Source organism: Argentina silus (assembly GCF_951799395.1).
Source record: "Argentina silus genome assembly, chromosome: 14".
Classification (NCBI taxonomy): domain Eukaryota; kingdom Metazoa; phylum Chordata; class Actinopteri; order Argentiniformes; family Argentinidae; genus Argentina; species Argentina silus.
Window position 1 is genome coordinate 20,166,470 of NC_139668.1, and position 10,000 is coordinate 20,176,469.

At 47.7% G+C, this 10,000-nt stretch overlaps 1 protein-coding gene across 2 annotated transcripts in view; it reads right to left on the bottom strand.

Moving 5' to 3' along the window:
• LOC310814785 (E3 ubiquitin-protein ligase RNF19A-like) overlaps positions 1-9,069 on the bottom strand; it is a 23,982-nt gene extending 14,913 nt beyond the window's left edge. For both annotated transcript variants that reach the window (XM_083684286.1, XM_083684285.1), the window contains exon 1: positions 8,918-9,069. The gene's annotated coding sequence lies outside the window, so the exon portion shown is untranslated. The remainder of the gene's footprint in view (positions 1-8,917) is intronic.
• Between the last annotated feature and the right edge of the window lie 931 nt (positions 9,070-10,000).

Sequence of the window (10,000 nt, forward strand, 5' to 3'; positions counted from 1 at the left end):
AGAGAGATGGGGGAGAGGGAGAAGGAGAGAGGGATGGGGGAGAGAGGGAGAAGGAGAGAGGGATGGGGGAGAGAGGGATAGGGGAGAGAGAGATGGGGGAGAGGGAGAAGGAGAGAAATGGGGGGTTTCTATGAGAGTGCGTGGAGTGCTGTGCTGTGTGTGTGTGTGTGTGTGTGTGTGTGTGTGTGTGTGTGTGTGTGTGTGTAGTCCTAACTCCTACCCACACGACCACAGCTCACACATTGGGATGGCGTCCCAGTTGCAGAGGAGGACAGGCAGGAAGCTTTACACAGACGAGCATTCAGCATGACACTGGAACTATAGCACGGGCTACTAGTGTGTGTGTGTGTGTGTGTGTGTGTGTGTGTGTGTGTGTGTGTGTGTGTGTGTGTGTGTGGTATGTGTGTGTGGTGTGGTGTGTGGTGTGTGTGTGTGTGTGTGTGTGTGTGTGTGTGTGGTGTGGTGTGGTGTATGTGTGTGTGTGTGTGTGTGTGTGTGTGTGTGTGTGTGTGTGTGTGTGTGGTGTGGTGTGGTGTGGTGTGTGTGTGTGTGGTGTGGTGTGTGTGTGTGTGGTGTGTGTGTGTGTGTGTGTGTGTGTGTGTGTGGCCATTCATTCAACACCAAACTGGAGATGCAGAACTAACCCCCACAGAGGACACTCATCCTGCCTGCATACTCCTGAAATGAAATGACTTCTCAGAAGAGGAAAAGAAAGGAAGCATTTTTTTAGTGTTGGAACGGGGCCAGAGTCTGTGTCAGCAGCCCTGCTCTGGGGGTGTGTACGATCAGGCTCAGGCCTACACCAATCATACGCTTCGAAATCCATGTGGGGGAGGGCAGAAGAGAGGGCACAGGACGGGAGAAGGCTGAGAACGGTGGGGGAATCTACCAGGAAGTCCATGTGGATCTGCCAGCCAGAAGGGACATGAAGGGTTAACAGAAGCACCAACACAGTTCCATGGTATTGGAAAAGGGGGCGGAGCCTCCACAGACATAGTTCCATGGTATTGGAAAAGGGGCGGAGCCTCCAGATTAACTGTCCCGCCCTCTTTCTCTCTCTCGGTTGAGCATTGTAGGGAGGAAATGATGTCAGCAGACAGGCATCCCACTGGTTCAGTTATATATATAGATATGTGTGTGTGTGTCATTGGTTGGCCTACTGTAGCTGCTAACCCCTCTCATTGTAAACCCCCTATTGACTTCATACTGGACTACAGGTGGCTAGCTACGCTAACATCCTATCGGTATTACCTGGCAAGACATATCCACAGCTGTTAGCCTAGCTAGCCTTCACAGGGCTAAATGTCTATGTAAAAACATATCCACAGCTGTTAGCCTAGCTAGCCTTCACAGGCCTAAATGTCTATGTAAAAACATATCCACAGCTGTTAGCCATTTAGCCCGTGAAGGCTAGCTAAGCTATGCCATGTACATATGTTAGCAATGAAAGAACTCCATGCTGCTATTAGCAAACAACACACTGCACCCGGATGGAGCTTTTATCGCTGGAGAGGATTTCAACCACTCCAACCTGAGAACTGTACTGACCCCTGACCCTGACCCTGACCCTAACCCTGACCCTGACCCTGACCCTAACCCTGACCCTGACCCTGACCCTGACCCTAACCCTAACCCTGACCCTGACCCTGACCCTGACCCTAACCCTGACCCTAACCCTGACCCTAACCCTAACCCTAACCCTGCCCCTAACCCTGACCCTAACCCTGACCCTGACCCTGACCCTGCCCCTAACCCTGACCCTGTCCCTGTCCCTGACCCTGACCCTGACCCTGACCCTAACCCACCAGAAGAGACAACACTCTAGATCATGTGTATACAAACATTGCTGAGGCTTACAAAGCCATTCCCCTCCCCCACCTGGGACAGTCTGATCACCTCTCATTATTCCTACTCCCCAAGTACCACTCATCAAACGTGTGAAACCAACGGTGAGGACAGCCAGAGTCTGGCCAGAGGGAGCGGACTCTACAGTACAGCACCAGTTCAGCTGCAGACTCTACAGTACAGCACCAGTTCAGCTGCAGGCTCTACAGTACAGCACCAGTTCAGCTGCAGACTCTACAGTACAGCACCAGTTCAGCTGCAGGCTCTACAGTACAGCACCAGTTCAGCTGCAGACTCTACAGTACAGCACCAGTTCAGCTGCAGACTCTACAGTACAACACCAGTTCAGCTGCAGGCTCTACAGTACAGCACCAGTTCAGCTGCAGACTCTACAGTACAACACCAGTTCAGCTGCAGAGGAACGTTAGAGAGGTCTATCAGAGGAACGTTAGAGGTCTATCAGAGGAACGTTAGAGAGGTCTATCAGAGGAACGTTAGAGGTCTATCAGAGGAACGTTAGAGAGGTCTATCAGAGGAACGTTAGAGGTCTATCAGAGGAACGTTAGAGGTCTATCAGAGGAACGTTAGGGTTAGAGAGGTCTATCAGAGGAACGTTAGGGAGGTCTATCAGAGGAACGTTAGAGAGGTCTATCAGAGGAACGTTAGGGAGGTCTATCAGAGGAACGTTAGAGGAACGTTAGAGGTCTATCAGAGGAACGTTAGAGAGGTCTATCAGAGGAACGTTAGAGGTCTATCAGAGGAACGTTAGGGTTAGAGAGGTCTATCAGAGGAACGTTAGGGAGGTCTATCAGAGGAACGTTAGAGAGGTCTATCAGAGGAACGTTAGGGAGGTCTATCAGAGGAACGTTAGAGGAACGTTAGAGGAACGTTAGAGGTCTATCAGAGGAACGTTAGAGAGGTCTATCAGAGGAACGTTAGAGGTCTATCAGAGGAACGTTAGGGTTAGAGAGGTCTATCAGAGGAACGTTAGGGAGGTCTATCAGAGGAACGTTAGAGAGGTCTATCAGAGGAACGTCAGCTCTGCTGCTCCATGACTCGTTCTTTAATGAACATCGTAATAATGGAACTTCCTCTGACATTCCTCTCCGAGCACAGACTTCCTGAACATGACAATGCGCATTAAGTTACACCGCCCAGGACACACACAGATACACACACACACACACACAGATACACGGTGCTAATCAATGCGATTTTCCAAAGTGAGCTTGTTAGATATACGAATGAACAGACACGCACACACGCACCAACCAACCAAGTCTGCCCCCCTTTCATACACACACACACACACACACACACACGCGCCTGTGTGGTGCCAATCAATGCAATTTTCCAAACTGAGCTTGTTAAATATACGAACAAACACACAAACACAAACCAACCAACCAAGTCTGCCCCCCTTCACACACACACACACACACACACACACACACACACACACACACACACGCCTATGTGTTGCCAATCAATGAGACGTTCTCCGTTCGTGAGACAAGTTGCTGTGTTCTTCCAGCGCCGGTGTCAAGCAGAAACACAACCTCAGCCCAGTTCTGGGCCTGGCGGCTGGCGGCTGGCGGCAGACAACATCACAAGGATTCCTCCCTGTTCTCTCTCTCACCACCAGCCTCTGTGTGAGGGGGTCCGTCTCTCTGTCTCTCTGTCCGTCTCTGTCTGTCTGTCAGCCGGGGGCTAAAATAAACCACAGCTTTCAATGAAACCCTGTGTCGTCTGTCATCACCAGCCCCACTGTGTGTGTTTGAGAGAGAGAAGAGAAGAGAAGAGAGAGAGGGAGAGAAGAGAGAGAGAGGGAGAGAAGAGAGAGAGAAGAGAAGAGAAGAGAGAGAGAGGGAGAGAAGAGAGAGAGAGAGAGAGAGAGAAGAGAAGAGAAGAGAGAGAGAGGGAGAGAAGAGAGAGAGAGAGAGAGAGAAGAGAAGAGAGAGAGAGGGAGAGAAGAGAAGAGAGAGAGAAGAGAAGAGAGAGAGAGAAGAGAAGAGAGAGAGAGGGAGAGAAGAGAAGAGAGAGAGAAGAGAAGAGAGAGAGAGGGAGAGAAGAGAAGAGAAGAAAAGAGAGAGAGAGAGAGAGAGGGAGAGAAGAGAAGAGAAGAAAAAAGAGGGAGAGAGAGAGAGAAGAGAAGAGAAGAGAGAGAGAGAGAGAAGAGGAGAGATATGTCTATTATGAATGTGTGGGGAACTTGAGAGAGAGAGAGACTGTGGAGAGGACACTATAGTACTGCTGCCTAATAGCTGTCTGTCTGTCTGTCTGTCTGTCTGTCTGCCTGTCTGCCTGCCTGCCTGTCTGTCTGCGTGCTTCAACAATGTTTAGTAAACCCTGTGCTCTCTGACCAGAAGTCTAACATACCTTTTCCTCACAGACACGTCTATCCTCCTGGCTGTGCACGTCTATCCTCCTGGCTGTGCACGTCTATCCTCCTGGCTGTGCACGTCTATCCTCCTGACAGACACGTCTATCCTCCTGACAGACACGTCTATCCTCCTGGCTGTGCACGTCTATCCTCCTGACAGACACGTCTATCCTCCTGGCTGTGCACGTCTATCCTCCTGACAGACACGTCTATCCTCCTGGCTGTGCACGTCTATCCTCCTGGCTGTGCACGTCTATCCTCCTGACAGACACGTCTATCCTCCTGGCTGTGCACCACCTCCACCTCAACAGCCAGGCCCAAGTACTCTAAAATGTAAGGAAAACAATATATATATATGCAAAGATGTCTATCTATCTATTTATCCTCAAAACGATCTTTAAACTCTTTTTCTACTTCCAAATAAGACTTTGCAAGCCCAGGAAGTTTCTTCTGGAACTAAGTAATTAATTACTTAAATGTAAGTATCCCCCCCCCTCTCTCCTCTCTCCCCTCTGGGGTGGAGGAAGACAATCAGTGGAGGATTCAACTCTGTCCTGTTGCAGTACTACAGGCTATAATACAGGACTGAGAATCCAATCACTGCTGACTCTGACAGGAACTGCCAAGCTCAATCTCAATGAATCCACACACACACACACACACACACACACACACACACACACACACACACACACACACACACACACACACACACACACACACAGCAGCTGAAGCTTCAGGCTGTTGTACAGGGGAGACTGGCGGAGGTAGAAATCGGAGGACGGGCTCATTGTAATGCATGGACTGGAATGCGTTTGATACCATTCCTGATTCCGTACCATGCATTACAATGAGCCCCGTCCTCCGATTTCTACCTCCACCAGCCTCCCCGTACCCAGACAGAGACAGAGGGTCTGACTCCCTCTCTCTGGAGATGTGAACCTGAGCTTGTGGTTCTGTCTGGGTTTCCTGCCGTGGAGAGAGGCGGCCTCAGCATCACATGGAGAGAGAGTTGCTCCGCGTACGAACAGCCGAGCAGAACAAGCCTGACATGGTCACATGGCCGGGCCCTGCTTCAGTTCATTCCAGTTCAGAAAACGTTCAATGTCCTACAAGAGGCGGTTCGTCCTACAACAGCAGCTCGCAAAAGCAAGACATAAAAAACAACAACAGACAAGACAAAAACACAGCATAGCATACACCAATTAGGCCTAATCTAATCTAATTATAGTCAGTGGAACACTGCTGAAGGGCAAATACAGTGTGTGCATAATGAGTCCAACATCTTGCTCAGCTAAACATGAGGATATTAGTCATCTACAGGGTGAGGCCTACCTCATAACATGGTAAGGCCTACCTCATATAACATGGTAAGGCCTACCTCATAACATGGTAAGGCCTACCTCATATAACATGGTAAGGCCTACCTCATATAACATGGTAAGGCCTACCTCATAACATGGTAAGGCCTACCTCATATAACATGGTAAGGTCTACCTCATATAACATGGTACGGTCTACCTCATATAACATGGTAAGGCCTACCTCATAACATGGTAAGGTCTACCTCATATAACATGGTAAGGTCTACCTCATATAACATGCGCCATGCTCTACCAACTGAGCCACAGAGGACCGACCCTCCCTTCCTTCCTTCCTTCCTTCCTACCTACCTTCCTACTTTCAGTTAATTCAAGGGTGAACTGTTTCTGACTTCATTTCAGCTTTCCACAACAGACCAGTAGCATATCCGGTTTATTATTCAGTGACAGAGCACAGCGTGGTGTTTCTCTGCTTCTGTGTCTGTGTGCAACCTGAATGGGAAGCAGACACAGCTCACCTAGGCCTACAAGGGCTGTGTGAATACAACATGCAGATAGAAATGCATTGAATAGAGCAGACATGCTTCTCTCACAGAGAATAGAGTCGCATCAGCTCTACTACTGTCTCTACCGACAACATTTCTATCACCTTCCTGAAGACTAGGCTACTGTAGACCCCTGTTGCTGTTTAGTCCCGCCTCTCGTCAGTGCAGAGCAGAGATTGGTCAGGTTAAACAGTAACAGCCTATAAGACAACCCGAGTCATCACGGGTCACTGCCAATAAGCTTTTATCATTCTTAAGGGAGGTGTCAGACATATGACAATGACCCAGCGGAACCATGACACAGCTGATCCAACAGGAGGAAAGATAAGACTGACAGACAGACAGACTCTCATACAGACAGACTCTCATACAGACAGACTCTCATACAGACAGACAGACACTCACACAGACAGACACACAAACAGACAGACAGACACTCATACACACACACAGACAGACACAGAAACAGACAGACAGACACTCATACACACACACAGACAGACACACAAACAGAGACAGACACTCATACACACACACAGACAGACAGACAGAGATCCTCATACAGACAGACAGAGATCCTCATACAGACAGACAGAGATCCTCATACAGACAGACAGAGAGACAGACAGACAGAGATCCTCATACAGACAGACAGACAGAGATCCTCATACAGACAGACAGACAGAGATCCTCATACAGACAGACAGACAGAGATCCTCATACAGACAGACAGACAGACAGACAACTGGACCCGTCAGTGCCTACACCATCTGTTGTTCTGACGCATGTTGAGAATATGACCATAGAACGTCTGGATGTTCTGTAAACACAGAGCGCCCGTCTGGCCCGGCCGCGGGGTCAGAATCCCAGGAATGTCAGAGAGGAAGAACTCCACGCTGCACTTCTCAGCGTATAAAAGCTACTAGTGTTCCTCGGCTGAACATGGGAGGGCACCCTAACAAACACAAGACTCTGATTAAGCACCACCATCATGGTCACACACTCACTCACACACACACACACACACACACTCACACACACACACACCTGTCAAACTATCTGTCTCATGTATCATACCTACAAATGGCCAAAACACCTGAAATTGGCGTTAAACTTTAACAAAACAACTATATGAACCACACAAATGGTCACACACACAGAGAGAGAGAGAGAGAGAGAACAAGACAACTAACCACACACAGATGGTGTTAAACTCTCTCTCACTAACACGAAGAGCAAGAAGCTTCAGTTTCAGCCAACCGACTGTGAAGGGCCTTCACAAGCAGCTCCACCACAGAACACTGCAACGAACCTCAACACACTTTACTTCGAAGCATTACATTTACATTTACATTCATGGCATTTAACAGACGTCTTTATCCAAAGAGACTTACAACAAATCCATCTGTTTAAGTAAGTGAATCATCTGTCCAACAGTCATCATAAGATAAAGTAATCACTGCTCGGACCAGGGCCATAGACAGTCACAGTGCTAGAAGAAGAATGGTTCTGTATTTCTAAGCGAATGATCGGTGTCTGTAGGGAAGTGTTGTGCTAGCGAGCTAGCTACAGACAGCTAGCTACAGACAGCTAGCTACAGACAAACACAACCATCAGCAAACTTAGCGAGCAGCTAGCTGGTTGAGTTCATGACAACATTAGCACTGTTTACACTCCGGATAGCCAGCTAGCTAACCAACTAACTAACTAACTAACTAACCAACTAACTAACCAACTAACTAACTAACTAACCAACCAACTAACCAACCAACTAACTAACCAACTAACTAACCAACTAACTAACTAACTAACCAACCAACTAACCAACCAACTAACTAACCAACTAACTAACCAACCAACCAACTAACTAACTAACTAACCAACTAACTAACTAACCAACCAACTAACTAACTAACTAACCAACCAACTAACCAACCAACTAACTAACCAACCAACTAACCAACCAACTAACTAACCAACTAACTAACCAACCAACCAACTAACTAACTAACTAACTAACTAACCAACTAACTAACCAACCAACTAACTAACCAACTAACTAACCAACTAACCAACTAACTAACTAACCAACTAACTAACCAACCAACCAACTAACCAACCAACTAACTAAGCAGTTAACAGCTGGCTAGCTGTTGAAGACAGCTCACGCTGAACATGAGCAGTACAGACGACTGAGCAGAGCTTTATGATATGAAACTGTTGGTCTGTCATGTCAGTGGTTTTAGAACATGAACAGTACAGACGCCTGAGCAGAGCTTTATGATATGAAACTGTTGGTCTGTCATGTCAGTGGTTTTAGAGAACGTCAAAGACGGTGAACCGACGAGGGAAATCACTGTCGTCTGTCAACCCAGCGAGACGGGAATGGAAGAGCTCAGCTAGCATGCTGATGCTAACACTTTAGGGGATATCGACATTCACTCAATCTCTCTCTCTCTCACACACACACACACACACACACACACACACACACACACACACACACACACACTGACTCACCCAGTCCAGAGCTCAGCCAGGATTAGCTATGTTCTTTGGTTTGTTTTGAAGCTAAGAGCAGAACCAGAAGCAGGCAGTCGAATTATGAAACAAACAAATAATTAACTTCGTTACATGTTAAATTCTTAATCCTTCCAACACAAACTCGCTAGCTAGCTAGTGTGTGTGTGTGTGTGTGTGTGTGTGTGTGTGTCTCTCTCTCTCTCTCTCTCTCTCTCTCTCTCTCTCTCTCTCTCTCTCTCTGAACAAAGCTGAAGTTGAGACCGAGCCAGCTGCTGTTCTCTCCGGTCAGCCCGACTTACCGTCGGCGTTCAAAACATTCACCTCTCGGCTCACTGCTGAGGTGGAGCTGTTCGGTGAAAAGACCAGCCGATGTCACGGTAAAAAACCTAAAGGATCCTCAGTGAAAATCTGTATTTTGGTAGAAAGTTAGACGGGCTGCCTGTCTCCAGTCCTCCGCCCGTCCCGTCTCCGTCTCCGTCTCCGTCACCGGGATGATGGCTCACTCCTCCTTGCGGACAGATTCAGTAGCTGTCGTTTCCCTTGAACAAACCTCTCGCGAGGAGATGCACCCACACACACACTCACGCACATACACACGCACGCGCGCACACACACACGCCTATAAGGCAAATCAATGTTGTTTTTCAAACGAGTGAGATAATGAGCTTATTAGATGCCAGTAGGAGACATCACTTGCACATGGCTGTAGCAGTGGTGCCTGCAGCACAACCGTCAACACACAGTATGATCATATGAACACACGCGCACGCACACACACACACACACACACACACATTTGGCCTAGGGCCTGGGCCTCCTACGCTGTTGTATGGGTTACCAAAGAATTCCAGATGAGAGAGATCATCATCAACTGTGTTGAGGAAAGATAAAATAAATCAAAACAAAATGCCACCAATCCGGTCAGTGTGTCTTGGTGTCAGGCTTCTTGGCAGGAGTGGTGTGGTTTCTTGGTGACTGAACTGCAATAATTCACATCCCTCTGACTATGGCTGGGGTTTCTGTTTGATGTGACTCTGTTGGTTAAGTATGTGTTGATGTATACAATATCCCCTAGCAAACCACCAGTACAGTGGATGTTAAAGATTCTAAGTTAAGTATCTTCTGGACTGCAATAAACAAAAACATTCTGAAGGTACTTTGTCCCTAAATTCTCCCAGGGAGAAAAGGGATTATTCTATCTGATTCGATTCAGTTCAGTTCAGTTCAGTTCAGTTCAGTTCAGTTCAGTTCAGTTCAGTTCAGTTCAGTTCAGTTCCATTCCATTCCATTCCATTCTATTCTATTCCATTCCATTCCATTCCATTCCATTCCATTCCATTCCATTCCATTCCATTCCATTCCATTCCATTCTATTCTATTCT